The sequence below is a fragment of the Schistocerca serialis genome, chromosome 2, assembly GCF_023864345.2.
Source record: "Schistocerca serialis cubense isolate TAMUIC-IGC-003099 chromosome 2, iqSchSeri2.2, whole genome shotgun sequence".
Classification (NCBI taxonomy): Eukaryota; Metazoa; Arthropoda; class Insecta; order Orthoptera; family Acrididae; genus Schistocerca; species Schistocerca serialis.
The window spans coordinates 488,579,195-488,594,253 of NC_064639.1; the positions used below are offsets into that span (position 1 = coordinate 488,579,195).

A 15,059-nucleotide genomic window follows, 5' to 3' on the forward strand; every position below is an offset into this window, starting at 1 on the left:
ACATTGATACTGTCACTCAGAGAACCCTTCAGATATTAAATAACCTGATTTCCATAGGCCATAAAAGATTCCATCTTCCTCCACACCTAATTAGACTCTATCACAACAGTATCGTAACCTCAGTTGTGGGCTATGGCTCGGGAGTCTGGGCGCACAGTCTCACGAGGGTTGTGCCCGCCATGGCGGTGAGAAGGGTTCAGAGAAGCATGGTATTAAGAGCTGTGGGAGCCTACAGAACATCTCCAGGGGGGCCCCTATTAGTTATAATGGGGCTCTGCCCTCTGGACATAAAGATAAGAGAACAAGCGGCTTGGTACTGGGTCAAGAAGGGAAATTACGAGAAGATTGCGGATATTATGGGTATTAGGGTGGGGGATAAAAGAGAGATAAGGAAAAGAGGGGAAGAGCTCTGGCAGGAGACTTGGGAGGCAGAAGAGGCTGGACGAAGAATCTTCCAGCTTCTACCTGATGTGAGGGAACGACTTGGACTGAAGTATTTTGAGCCCACAAGAGGTCTGATCCACTTTCTCACTGGCCATGGACCCTACCCGACTTATCTATGTCGATTTGGGAAAAGGGCAACACCAGCGTGCGACTGTGGCGATCCGGAAGGTACACCCGAGCATGTAGTTTACGAATGTCCCCTCTTCAATGATATCGCAAACACATTACGAGACAGACTACCCAACCGAGACACATACCAACTACTCAGACGAGAGGAGACCTTTCAGACTTTAAACACCTTGGCAAACGAGGTATCTCGAAAAGTTCTATATGACTATTTAGGCGAGATACATTAAATAATGACAATCACCACCGATTGCGTCCAAAAGTCCTATTCCCATGCCGCCTGTGCGTGGACTGGCCGACTACATCTAAGTTGGAATCCGCCGCGTGCAGGACTAGGGGGAGTAGGGAACAACCACCGATTATGACACACACCGGATTTGACGTAGGTTAAGTTAGTCAGATTGTAGGACTTAGTTATAGGAAATTAAGATAGGGACTGCAGCGAATTAACATCGAGGCCTGCCCAGTGCCAGGGGCATGCTCTTCGGGGTTAGCTCGAAGAGCAAGGCATACGAAAGTAGGTTTATATCCTCACTGGCACACATGTGACGCTGCAGATTACATACATAAATTAAATTAGTTGTAGGAGTTAGGTACAAACAGTATACGTAGATAGTAGATGCCCATTGTTATGTTAATAAGTGTAGCTCACATACTAACATTAAACTAGCTGCAAAATTTATACATATATATGTATAACTGTTTAGGACCCACTAATGAATTAAGGAAGTGGGTTGATTTGTATAATTATAATGGTTTAATAATAAAGAATTTAAAAAAAAAAGTTACTATATCTCGGTAAGGTACTACCGGCTCGGATGAAGAACCGCAGGGTCGTGGGTAACTACCAGGGAACACTACGGCGGTGTATCGACCATGGCAGCCGGCACTTGCCGGCCACCACGAATTCCTCTCCTGCGCTAATCTCATCATTTCAGCGTAGCGCTTGCAATCTATATCCTCAATTCTTTGTTGGATGTACTAAAAAAAAAAAAATGTTCAAATGTGTGTGAAATCTTATGGGACCTAACTGCTAAGATCATCAGTCCCTAAGCTTACACACTACTTAACCTAAATTATCCTAAGGACAAAGACACACAGCCATGCCCGAGGGAGGACTCGAACCTCCGCCGAGACCAGCCGCACAGTCCATGACTGCAGCGCCTGAGACCGCTCGGCTAATCCCGTGCAGCTGTTGGATGTACTAAAAAAATCTCTGTCTTTCTCTACTGTTTTTAATCTCTACAGCTCCCCTCTATACGATGGAAGTTATTCCCTGGTTTCTTAATATACGTCGTATCATCCCGTCCCGCCTCCTTGTCAGTGTTTTCCGTATTTTCCTTCAAAGATTGTGCGGAGAACTTCCTCATTCCTGATTTTCAGTGTTATTCTGTAGCACTGTATCTCAAACGCTTCGATTGTCTTTTGTTCCGGTGTTCCCAGTCTCCATGATTTACTAGCAATATAATGTTGTGCTCCAAACGTACATTCCCAGAAGTTTCATCCTCGAATTAAGGTCTATGGTTAATACCAGCATACTTCTCTTGGCCAGGAGAGCCCTCTTTGCCTGTCCTAGTCTGATTTTTATGACCTCTTTGCTTCGTCCATCATTGGTAACTTTGCTTCCATGGTAGCAGAATTTATTAACGTCTACTTCGTAGCCATCAATTTTAATGTTTTGTCCCTGTTCTGATGTCTGGTACTTCATTACTTTTGTCTTTCATAGTTTATTTTGCCCTTATTACTGTATTCGTTAGTCATTTCAGGCTATTCAACAGATCCTGTAATAATTCTTGACTTTCATTGAGGATATCAATGTCATCAGGGAATTTTATTGACGTCCTTTCACCCTGTACTTTAACCCCACTCCAACTTTTATTTCTATCCCTCGATGTGTGGATTGAACACCCTCTTTACCCGAGAACTTTGCTCTTTGACTTCCAATCTTTTTTATTCTGTTTTTGAACATGATGAATAGTAACCGTCTTTCCCTATAGCTCACCCCTATTTCTCTCACAATTTCGAAAATCCTGCTCTATTTTAAAATCTCCAGTTGTTTTTCTACGCCGCGCGGGATTAGCCGGGCGGTCTGTGTCGCTGCAGTCATGGACTGCGCGGCTGGTCCCGGCGGAGGTTCGAGTGCTCCCTCGGGCATGGGTGTGTGCGTTTGTCCTTAGGATAATTTAGGTTCAGTAGTGTGTAAGCTTAGGGACTGCTGACCTTAGCAGTTAAGTCCCGTAAGATTTCACACACTTTTTTTTTTCTACGTCGGTGAGTACTATGAGCACGTCTTTGTTTTTCTTCAGTCTTCCTTCCATTATCAAGCGAAACGTGGTAACTATCTCTCCGGTGCCTTTATCCTTCCTAAAGCTGAACTGATCGTCATCTAAATGATCCTAAACTTTGTTTTCGTTTCTTCTGTGTATTATTGTCAGTTCGCATGACCTGTTAAACTTATTGTCCGTTAGTTTTTGCACTTATCTGACCTTGCTATCTTCGGAATTTTGTGGAATATATTTTCCTAAAGAATGATCACAAGTCTCCAGTGTCATACATTCTAAGCACCATTGTGAGTAATTGTTTAATTGCCACTACCCCGAATGATTTTAGACGTGTATTAACGCTTCTGCCTGATTTTATTTTTAAGTCCTCCAAAGATCTTTTAAATTCTGATTCTAATATCGGAAATCCCATCTCTTCCCTGTCAACTCCTGTTCCCTCTTATCAAGTCATTAAACAAGTCGTCTCCCTGACAGAGGCCTTCACTGTACTCTTTGCACCTATCCGCTCTCTCTTCTACGTTTAAATCTCTTTTTTGCAGCGTACTTTATTCGGCAACGTACATTTCGAAACATGGTTTCATCATCCGAGCTTCAGCTGGCTGCCTAAGGACCTTCACTGTGCTAAGGCGACACATACGTATGAAAAACCTTCAACAGCCAGCTGAAGTACAGAGATGAAACTGTGCTTCAGAATGTACCTTGATGAATAAAGTACGCCAGAAAAGAGGCAGTAGAAGGTCCTCATTATTAACTTTTGCTTACATTGCATTATGTTCGTTCTGTGAGACTGGCCGCTATAGCCACCACGGAAATTAAGAATTTTTTCGATGCCGATACGTGTGAAATTCGGGATAGTTTAAAAAATCTTGCCTGCTGTTCACATCGCTGGTTTCTTTCTAACGTGTACTGTGTAAAAGAACGAGTAACTCGTCCTGATTTTCCGACGAAGACTTCCAGTATTTGAAAAGTAGCCTTTCAGGCATTTCGTGACTACCTTCTCGTCAGCGGGATTTATTGGGCGTGTCTAAAGCACTCGTGTCCACCCATCACAGTAGTCAAAAGAACGGTCTCTTCTCTGTAACTTTTCAATCTCTCCAGTTGTTAGCGCTCGGCGAAACGAACACACCAACAGTTTACAAGGAAAGAACGCAAGAATGGCCCGTAAGCTACCCCTTTCTTGGAATGAACGCGTCCATTATTCTGTTTGCCTTCCGAGAAAGACGACTGGGAGCACTGACTGCAGGCAACTCAAACCTCTGCTTTTAGAAGAACGCCACAGCACGCGAAGACTTCAAAAAATGGCTCTGAGCACTATGGGACTTAACTTCTGAGGTCATCAGTCCCCTAGAACTTAGAACTACTTAAACCTAACTAACCTAAGGACATCAGACACATCCATGCCCGAGGCAGGATTTGAACCTGCGACCGTAGCGGTCTCGCGGTTCCAGACCGTAGCGCCTAGAACCGCTCGCCCACCCGGGCCGGCCATGCGAAGACCATCCGGGGCGAGCAGACTGACACTTTGGTGGAAGTTTGCAAGCTACAAGAAAAAGAAATAAATAAAAAAAAATAAAAATAAAAACCTACATTTCCGTGCCGCAATCAACCCTGAGGCGTGTGGCGGGGAGTACATCTGCTGCCTCATTTCTACCCCTTCCCTGTACCATTCGCGAACGATTAGTGAAAGTAACAACTGACTTTATTTGGGTATGAAATTAGGAACTTCTGCCCAAGACGGCAATCGGTTTCAGGTATAAAATAGATTAACTGTAAATTATAAACAACCTACTTTCACCTAAACTATCTGTCTGATTCTGAAGAGCAAAACCTCGTTGAATTCGCCTCTTTTAGAACTACGACAGCAGTAACAGAAATCCCTATAATTTCATTTGATACAGTGGAGTTGATCCCAAAACCTCAGTAACTAATACGGCAGTAAAAAGAGACTTTACGTCATTCAGTTAGACCTTTCTCACACCTCAACTGAGTAACAACGTGATGATAGCTTACACAGTTCATGAAATATCGGAGGTTCATAAGTATACATGCTATTTGCTTCAAGAGCAGCACTTATACCGCTGGGGGCAACAATATATTTGTTGGATGCAGTGCTTTCGCCCGCGCGATATTAAAATCGGAAGAAGCCAGAAAGCAATTCATGTCTCCGTAAGTCCTATTGCCACCAACCAGGAGCGAAGACAGACGATGTCAGATATAGGTAGCACATTATTAAGGCTGGTTGAAACTTATGGTTTCAGTAGTTTCATTAAATCGCTTGGGGGCAAGTCCCAGGATGGTGCCTGTCAAAGAACACGGTGGAATTCCTTCCCCACAAGTCCCCAATCTGAGCTAATGACCATTTTTCCGGACGTTAAAGGTTGTTCTTCCCGTATTTTCTGAAGGGAAAGCAGGTAAAAATAAAAGGTGTTTGTAAATTGTAACTAACTCAGAAATATTTGACATAGCACTGAACGCAGCGTATGTTCAAGTTTTATTTATAAATGCTCAATGTGGCTTCCTTTTGTAACGCGACAAATGTTACATATGAAAACTATTTCCTGCCAAGTCTTTATATATGGTGGCAACTGCTTGTCTGATTCGTTGTCCTCGAAGTTTTCCGGAAGCGGATGAACAAATACTCTACCTTTAATGTACTCTATTGGGGATAAATCAGATAATCATGCTTGTGAGGATATTGTTCCATCACGTCCAGTCCAAGTCGACATATTCTTACGAAAATACGCGACAACTTCACAATAATTATGTTGTGACGCCATCTTGCTGGAAAATAAATTCTCTGCCCATATCCTGTTGTAATTGAGACATCAGATGATGTTGAAGCATCTTCAGGTACTAGGTGCTAGTTACAGTTGACTCGGCAAAAAAAAAAGGGACCGTAAATCTTGTAACAGCTTACAGCGCAAAAAACATTTACTTTAGGCGAGTCCTGTACGTGTTCGGTTAGGTGACCATTTCTGCTCAACTCATTATGCCAATTCACTTTACCACAGATATGGAAAGTGGCTTCGTCAGTAAACCCAATTTTGTTAAGAAAATCAGCTTCAGTCTGCATTTTGTTACATTTCTACACAAAACTCAGCTCTTTTTTCCTTTGTCAAAAAAATGTTCAAATGTGTGTGAAATCTTATGGGACTTAACTGCTAAGATAATCAGTCCCTGAGCTTACACACTACTTAACCTAAATTATCTAAAGGACAAACACACACACCCATGCCCGAGGGAGGACTCGAACCTCCGCCGCGAGCAGCCGCACAGTCCATGACTGCAGCGCCTAAGACCGCTCGGCTAATCCCGCGCGGCTTCTCAGAAATGTTTCAAAAATTGCGGATAGCTAACTGAATATTTGTGCATGTCTGTAAGTACTATCTAGAAGAACAAGAGCACAGTTTACATAAACCAGAGTTATCTATTACAGCCATACATATAGTTACGCAGTCAATACCTACGCTGCGCAGTGCCGATGGTACTGTTACCGACGACTGTGCCGCTAAAGCGGAGTTATTGAACGCAATTTTCCGAAATTCCTTCACCAGGGAAGACGAATGGAATATTCCAGAATTTGAAACACGAAGAGCTGCTAGCATGAGTTTCTTAGAAGTAGATACCTTAGGGCTTGCGAAGCAACTCAAATCGCTTGATACGGGCAAGTCTTCAGGTCCAGATTGTATACTGATTAGGTTCCTTTCAGATTACGCTGATACAATAGCTCCCTACTTAGCAATCATATACAACTGATCGCTTACCGATAGATCTGTACCTACAGATTGGAAAATTGCGCAGGTCGCACCAGTGTTTAAGAAGGGTAGTAGGAGTAATCCATCGAACTACAGACCTGTGTCATTGACGTCGGTTTGCAGTAGGGTTTTGGAGCATATACTGTATTCAAACATTATGAATCACCTCGAAGGGAACGATCTATTGATACGTAATCAGCATGGTTTCAGAAAACATCGTTCTTGTGCAACGCAGCTAGCTCCTTCTTTGCACGAAGTAATGGCCGCTATCGACAGGGGATCTCAAGTTGATTCCGTATTTCTAGACTCCGGAAAGCTTTTGACACCGTTCCTCACAAGCGACTTCTAATCAAGCTGCGGGCCTATGGGGTATCGCCTCAGTTGTGCGACTGGATTCGTGATTTACTGTCAGGAAGGTCGCAGTTCGTAGTAATAGACGGCAAATCATCGAGTAAAACTGAAGTGATATCAGGTGTTCCCCAGGGAAGAGTCCTGGGACCTCTGCTGTTCCTGATCTATATAAATGACCTGGGTGACAATCTGAGCAGTTCTCTTAGGTTGTTCGCAGATGATGCTGTAATATACCGTCTAGTAAGGTCATCCAAAGGCCAGTATCAGTTGCAAAGCGATTTAGAAAAGATTGCTGTATGATGTGGCAGGTGGCAGTTGACGCTAAAAAACGAAAAGTGTGAGGTGATTCACATGAGTTCCAAAAGAAATCCGTTGCAATTCGATTACTCGATAAATAGTACAATTCTCAAGGCTGTCAATTCAACTAAGTACCTGGGTTTTAAAATTACGAACAACTTCAGTTGGAAAGACCACATAGATAATATTGTGGGGAAGGCGAGCCAAAGGTTACGTTTCATTGGCAGGACACTTAGAAGATGCAACAAGTCCACTAAAGAGACAGCTTACACTACACTCGTTCGTCCTCTGTTAGAATATTGCTGCGCAGTGTGGGATCCTAACCAGGTGGGATTGACGGAGGACATCGAAAGGATGCAAAAAAGGGCAGCTCGTTTTGTATTATCACATAATAGGGGAGAGAGTGTGGCAGATTTGATGCGCGAGTTCGAATGGAAGTCATTAAAGCAAAGATTTTTTCGTCGTGGCGAGATCTACACTCCTGGAAATGGAAAAAAGAACACATTGACACCGGTGTGTCAGACCCACCATACTTGCTCCGGACACTGCGAAAGGGCTGTACAAGCAATGATCACACACACGGCACAGCGGACACACCAGGAACCGCGGTGTTGGCCGTCGAATGGCGCTAGCTGCGCAGCATTTGTGCACCGCCGCCGTCAGTGTCAGCCAGTTTGCCGTGGCATACGGAGCTCCATCGCAGTCTTTAACACTGGTAGCATGCCGCGACAGCGTGGACGTGAACCGTATGTGCAGTTGACGGACTTTGAGCGAGGGCGTATAGTGGGCATGCGGGAGGCCGGGTGGACGTACCGCCGAATTGCTCAACACGTGGGGCGTGAGGTCTCCACAGTACATCGATGTTGTCGCCAGTGGTCGGCGGAAGGTGCACGTGCCCGTCGACCAGGGACCGGACCGCAGCGACGCACGGATGCACGCCAAGACCGTAGGATCCTACGCAGTGCCGTAGGGGACCGCACCGCCACTTCCCAGCAAATTAGGGACACTGTTGCTCCTGGGGTATCGGCGAGGACCATTCGCAACCGTCTCCATGAAGCTGGGCTACGGTCCCGCACACCGTTAGGCCGTCTTCCGCTCACGCCCCAACATCGTGCAGCCCGCCTCCAGTGGTGTCGCGACAGGCGTGAATGGAGGGACGAATGGAGACGTGTCGTCTTCAGCGATGAGAGTCGCTTCTGCCTTGGTGCCAATGATGATCGTATGCGTGTTTGGCGCCGTGCAGGTGAGCGCCACAATCAGGACTGCATACGACCGAGGCACACAGGGCCAACACCCGGCATCAAGGTGTGGGGAGCGATCTCCTACACTGGCCGTACACCACTGGTGATCGTCGAGGGGACACTGAATAGTGCACGGTACATCCAAACCGTCATCGAACCCATCGTTCTACCATTCCTAGACCGGCAAGGGAACTTGCTGTTCCAACAGGACAATGCACGTCCGCATGTATCCCGTGCCACCCAACGTGCTCTAGAAGGTGTAAGTCAACTACCCTGGCCAGCAAGATCTCCGGATCTGTCCCCCACTGAGCATGTTTGGGACTGGATGAAGCGTCGTCTCACGCGGTCTGCACGTCCAGCACGAACGCTGGTCCAACTGAGGCGCCAGGTGGAAATGGCATGGCAAGCCGTTCCACAGGACTACATCCAGCATCTCTACGATCGTCTCCATGGGAGAATAGCAGCCTGCATTGCTGCGAAAGGTGGATATACACTGTACTAGTGCCGACATTGTGCATGCTCTGTTGCCTGTGTCTATGTGCCTGTGGTTCTGTCCGTGTGATCATGTGATGTATCTGACCCCAGGAATGTGTCAATAAAGTTTCCCCTTCCTGGGACAATGAATTCACGGTGTTCTTATTTCAATTTCCAGGAGTGTATTTACGAAATTTCAGTCACCAACTTTCTCTTCCGAATGCGAAAATATGTTGTTGAGCCCAACCTACATAGGTAGTAATGATCATCAAAATAAAATAAGAGAAATCAGAGCTCGAACAGAAAGGTTTAGGTGTTCGTTTTTCCCGCACGCTGTTCGGGAGTGGAATGGTAGAGAGATAGTATGATTGTGGTTCGATGAACCCTCTGCCAAGCACTTAAATGTGAATTGCAGAGTAGTCATGTAGAAATAGATGTAGATGTACGCCAGTACTCAGACCCGTAAACGCAGGAGGTACATAGTAACATACATTTAAAGGTCGAGAGTTGCATATTCTGCACAACAGCACATAGGGAAATAGTCACTTAATTGAGCTTTGGTCTTCTCCTGGCACCCAAAGTACCAGGAGCATTAGATTAGTAGCATAGGGAGCTATATCTTGATGTTGGCACCGTTGAACTCTTACGGTAGCTTATACGTTGCAACATCGTTGGATACTAAGAACGTTTGGTGGTGTAACCGCTCTTTAGAGAATGGGTATTCAGAAACGAATATTAGATTCAATTCTGTAATACGAAATGACCCATGAGCCAAAAAACGGTAGTTGTATTTCGAAGTAATAGTTAAAATTTTACAAAGAGTAGATATTTGAAATAGGGTAACGCAAAGTAGTACAAAGGGAATCCAAGGAAGATATAACAGAGCTGTGTTTTGTTTTGAATATAATATATAAACCAATGCGCAGCATTGTTAGCTCTCTTGAGTCTTTGTTTTCAATGGTGCATGTTCGCAGTCTTCCGTGGTAGTCGGAAGTTAGGGGTTATAAGCCTAATTAAATATCATTCTGTTAACTGGGTTAGACATTGGAGAGGTGGATAATAGATTATTCTGTGATACTGGGACAGAAAATAGTTGGACCTTATCATACTAATGTGTTTGCCGATTGTTGTCAATGCGATCTGCTAATAAACGATATGTGAGATATAGTGCCCGTGAAAAGACTAAATTTGTGCTGAACAGACATTGAAAGAACAAGAGCTTATAATTAATACCGTGCCGTGAGAATTAAGAAGATTAGACACTGTAATGCCAGAGACATATTAATGATTTATCAGATATTAATGGTAAAGGACAGTTTCATGGGAAATCAATCTTTGGTGATAGGAACGCGAGGGAATGTTGTACCGACTGACTGTTGTTATACCGAAACGATACACACTAGGATCAACTCCTTCTTCACTGATTCCCCAGTGCCATTTCTCATTAACTTAGGAAGTGAATAGTGTCAGTAAAACAGAATATATACGAGTCTTTCTCCGTGTTTCCTAAATCCCAAAAATCAGCTAGTACATAGGCAATTATATGTGTGAACATTCAAGGGTTATTGACAAAAGCTGATCATCCTGTTACAAACAGATAGTAGGATTTATCAAAGGCATATTGACTACGTAGGTAACTAAATCAATTTATTTGAGGAACAAAAATTATAAACAATAGACAGGGACGTGATTGTTACGCTATTCCCGAGTAGTAAATAAAATCACTGTCTTTGGATACGTCGTGGATGAAAGTGTACGAAATATCTCTGGAAATAGAAAACGAGATCAATTTTCAACTGTTAGTTCGCACAATAATTAGATTCGCAATGTGATTCAGAGATGTATTATGCCTGATCAACACGGCAGGGAATGGTTCTGTACTAGCCGGGATAATATACACTACTCGCCATTAAAATTGCTACACCAAGAGGAAATGCAGATGATAAACGGGTATTCATTGGACAAATATATTATACTAGAACTGACATGGGATTACATTTTCACGCAATTTGAATACATAGATCCTGAGAAATCAGTACCCAGAATAACCACCTCTGGCCGTAATAACGGCCTTGGTACGCCTGGGCATTGAGTCAAACAGAGCTTGGATTGCGTGTACAGGTACAGCTGCCCATGCAGCTTCGACACGATACCACAGTTCATCAAGAGTAGTGACTGGCGTATTGTGACGAGCCAGTTGCTCGGCCACCATTGACCAGACGTTTTCAATTGGTGAGAGATCTGGAGAATGTGCTGACCAGGGCAGCAGTCGAACATTTTCTGTATCCCAAAAGGTCCCTACAGGACCTGCAACATGCGGTCGTGCATTATCCTGCTGAAATGTAGGGTTTCGCAGGGATCGAATGAAGGGTAGAGCCACGGGTTGTAACACTTCTCAAATGTAACGTCCACTGTTCAAAGTGCCGTCAATGTGAACAAGAGGTGTCCGAGACGTGTAACCAATGGCACCCCATACCATCTCGCCATACTGGCGATGACGAATACACTCTTCCAATGTGCGTTCACCGCGATGTCGCCAAACACGGATGCGACCATCATGATGCTGTAAACAGAACCTGGATTCATCCGAAAAAATGAAGTTTTGCCATTCGTGCACCCAGGTTCGTCATTGAGTACACCATCGCAGGCGCTCCTGTCTGTGATGCAGCGTCACGGGTAACCGCAGCCATGCTCTCCAAGCAGATAGTCGATGCTGTTGCAAACGTCGTCGAACTGTTCGTGCAGATGGTTGTTGTCTTGCAAACGTCCCCATCTGTTGACTCAGGGATCGAGACGTGGCTACACGATCCGTTACAGCCATGCGGATAAGATGCCTGTCATCTCGACTGCTAGTGATACAAGGCCTTTGGGATCCAGCACGGGGTTCCGTATTACCCTCCTGAACCCACCGATTCCATATTCTTCTAACAGTCATTGGATCTCGACGAACGCGAGCAGCAATGTCGCGGTACGATAAACCGTAATTGCGATAGGCTACAATCCGACCTTTATCAAAGTCGGAAACGTGATGGTACGCATTTCTTCTCCATACAAGAGGCGTCGCAACAAAGTTTCACCAGGTAACGCCGGCCAACTTCTGTTTGTGTATGAGAAATCGGTTGGAAACTTTCCTCATGTCAGCACGTTGTAGGTGTCGCCACAGGCGCCAACATTGTGTGAATGCTCTGAAAACCTAATCATTTGCATAACACAGTATCTTCTTCCTGTCGGTTAAATTTCGCGTCTGTAGCACGTCATCTTCGTGGTGTAGCAATTTCAATGGCCAGTATTCAGTGCTGTATCAAACATTTCAGTAAGTTATCTACCCTTTTCACATTTAAAGTTACTTTTGCGCAACAAATTTCTAAAGAACCGTATAAGTGCATTGTTTTCGGTGTGAGGCGGGACAGTTGTTCCGGTATTTGAGAGCTGTGCCAGTTGCTGCCTTACCTGGAGAGCAAGAAGCTGCATGGGCAGCCCTCCGCACGCGGCAGCGCCCAGGAACGGTGCTCCTGCAACACAATGCAAACAGCTGCCGTCAGCACACCTCCAGTATTTGGACTGCAGTCAGTGGAGTGGGTAACCTCTCACGGCGCGCCACGCTCCTACTGCAGCCAGGCCAGCGTACTCTGTGTCGTGAGTGGACGCATTACCCGCCATCAGAGCGATGACGAATACCAAATACTGGTGATAATACATTCCATTAAAAAAAACTCACGTCGTTGTAGGAAATTGTCTTATATTGTTAAAAAATCTTAGGTCGTTTACAAACTTTAAGTACTACTACTACTACTACTACTACTACTACTAAAAATAATAATAATAATAATAATAATAATAATAATAATAATAATAATAATAATGCACTGTATTGTAATGGAGACACGTCTTTTCGCTCTCTGTTTCCACATGGCGCACCTTTGTGCCTGCTCAGGGGGGAGCCCCACTTTCTTCAGGTCTGTGCGAGGGTAGCTAGGCAACGATTCCTCTGTCTTGGTAAAGCTAATTTACAATCAACCAGCGTTTTGCTACTGTTTCTCGATATGCTCGAAATGTGTGCCCGTGCCACTGCAGACGGCCTTCCTCATCTTCTGAGCATAGCTGCCATTTGATCGTTGTATGAAGTGCCATGTCAGGTGTCCACCGAAACATTTTGGTTTCCGTTACGGTAAGTCGTTGCTCTGTTTTTTTTTGTTGCGGTCCAAAATCTGCACTGTTTAAGGCAGCTGGGCCTATTGCAGAGCAGTGTTATTTTCCAGTTAAGTAGGTCCGGGCTCTTATGAGAAAACACGTTTGCAGCAGCATGGACTATCAGCTCGGAGACCATGGCTGCGGTTTCCCTTGACGCTGCATCACAGACAGGAGCGCCTGCGATGGTGTACTCAACGAAGAACCTGGTTGCACGAATGGCAAACCGTCATTTTTTCGGATGAATCCAGGTTCTTTTTACAGCATGATGATGGTCGCATCCGTGTTTGGCGACATCGTGGTGAACGCACATTGGAAGCGTGTATTCGTCATCACCATACTGGCGTATGGTATGGGGTGCCATTGGTTACACGTCTCGGTCACCTCTTGTTCGCGTTGACGGTACTTTGAACAGTGGACGTTACATTTCAGATGTGTTACGACCCGTGGCTCTACCCTTCATTCGATCCCTGCGAAACCCTACATTTCAGCATGATAATGCACGACCGCATGTTACAGGTCCTGTACGGGCCTTTCTGGATACAGAAAATGTTCGACTGCTGCCCTGGCCAGCACATTCTCCAGATCTCTCACCAACTGAAAGCGTCTGGTCAATGTTGGCCGAGCAACTGGCTCGTCACAATACGCCAGTCACTACCCTTGATGAACTGTGGTATCGTGTCGAAGCTGCATGGGCAGCTGTACCTGTACACGCCATCCAAGCTCTGTTTGACTCAATGCCCAGGCGTATCAAGGCCGTTATTACGGTCAGAGGTGGTTGTTCTGGGTACTGATTTCTCAGGATGTATGCACCCAAATTGCGTGAAAATGTTATCACGTGTCAGTCCTAGTATAATATATTTGTCCAATGAATACCTGTTCGTCATCTGCATTTCTTCTTGGTGTAGCAATTTTAATGGTTAGAAGTATAATTAGCTCCAGCTGCATTCTTTTCTTTGAATTGTAATTGACACGTCTGCAAAGAACTCACAAACGTATATTAAAAAAATAGGAACTGTTTGTAGTGATGTGCGTCTATGTGATCGGTCACTAGATTGCGAAAGATGGTCTAAAATCAATTCAGATAAACCTGACAGAACATTTACGTTCCCCTCTCAGGATATGGCTGCCAAAACCGTGTGGCATTTAGCAAAATGCAAGGTTCAGTTTCTGCCAACGAAATGTTAGTGTAGAATTTCTTCTAGTTTCCTTCAGTTTTACTAATTCACCCACGGTGTGTGTCACGTCGACTATGAGGTTATTAGATACGAAGCACAAACTCAAATAGTTGCTCGAAACTTCTTTTTTTAGTTTGCGTAATGTACAGTTCTAATCATATGTGAGCGCTATTGAGATAATTGGACATGTTTACTCGTGACTACAGATCGGAAATGATGTGACTAAATTTAGTCGCAACGGACGTCCCTCCCGGAGCGCTGCTCGGCGGTCTAGGAGGAGCTGGAGGTGGAGCAGTGGCTACGGTCGTCAGGCCCTCCCTAAGAGCTGCAATCATGCAAATGTCCGCCAGCGCCGGCAGCCGCATTACGCCGTTTCCCCAGATTACATCCCGCATTCGTAGAAGCGCCGTCTCTAGACGCAGAGTGCTTCAAAGGCAGTCACCGCAACCGTCTGCGTACACTTCACTCGAGATAGCCCCCCGCATCTCGACAGACAGCAAGACTGCATAAATCTTTAGTCTTTATTGAACAAGAACTTTTCTGATTTTTGCAGTATCAGTGTAACGGGAAGCAGAAGACCGTCCATCTACCGATAATACGTAAAAGAAATTGGCAACATGCATTATCCGAGAATAAAGGATTGTTTCACACAATTGTGGAACGTCTCTACACGGGACGAGTTGATTGAAATCAGATTTAGTATGTTACACACTTTATCTTTTT

At 44.8% G+C, this 15,059-nt stretch overlaps 1 protein-coding gene across 1 annotated transcript in view; it reads right to left on the bottom strand.

Annotated features, from left to right (window-relative positions):
* The window catches only part of LOC126456113 (uncharacterized), a 605,540-nt gene that overhangs the window by 487,062 nt on the left and 103,419 nt on the right, over positions 1 to 15,059 (bottom strand). Inside the window, exon 2 of the mRNA XM_050091867.1 lies at positions 12,421 to 12,482. The gene's annotated coding sequence lies outside the window, so the exon portion shown is untranslated. The remainder of the gene's footprint in view (positions 1 to 12,420; positions 12,483 to 15,059) is intronic.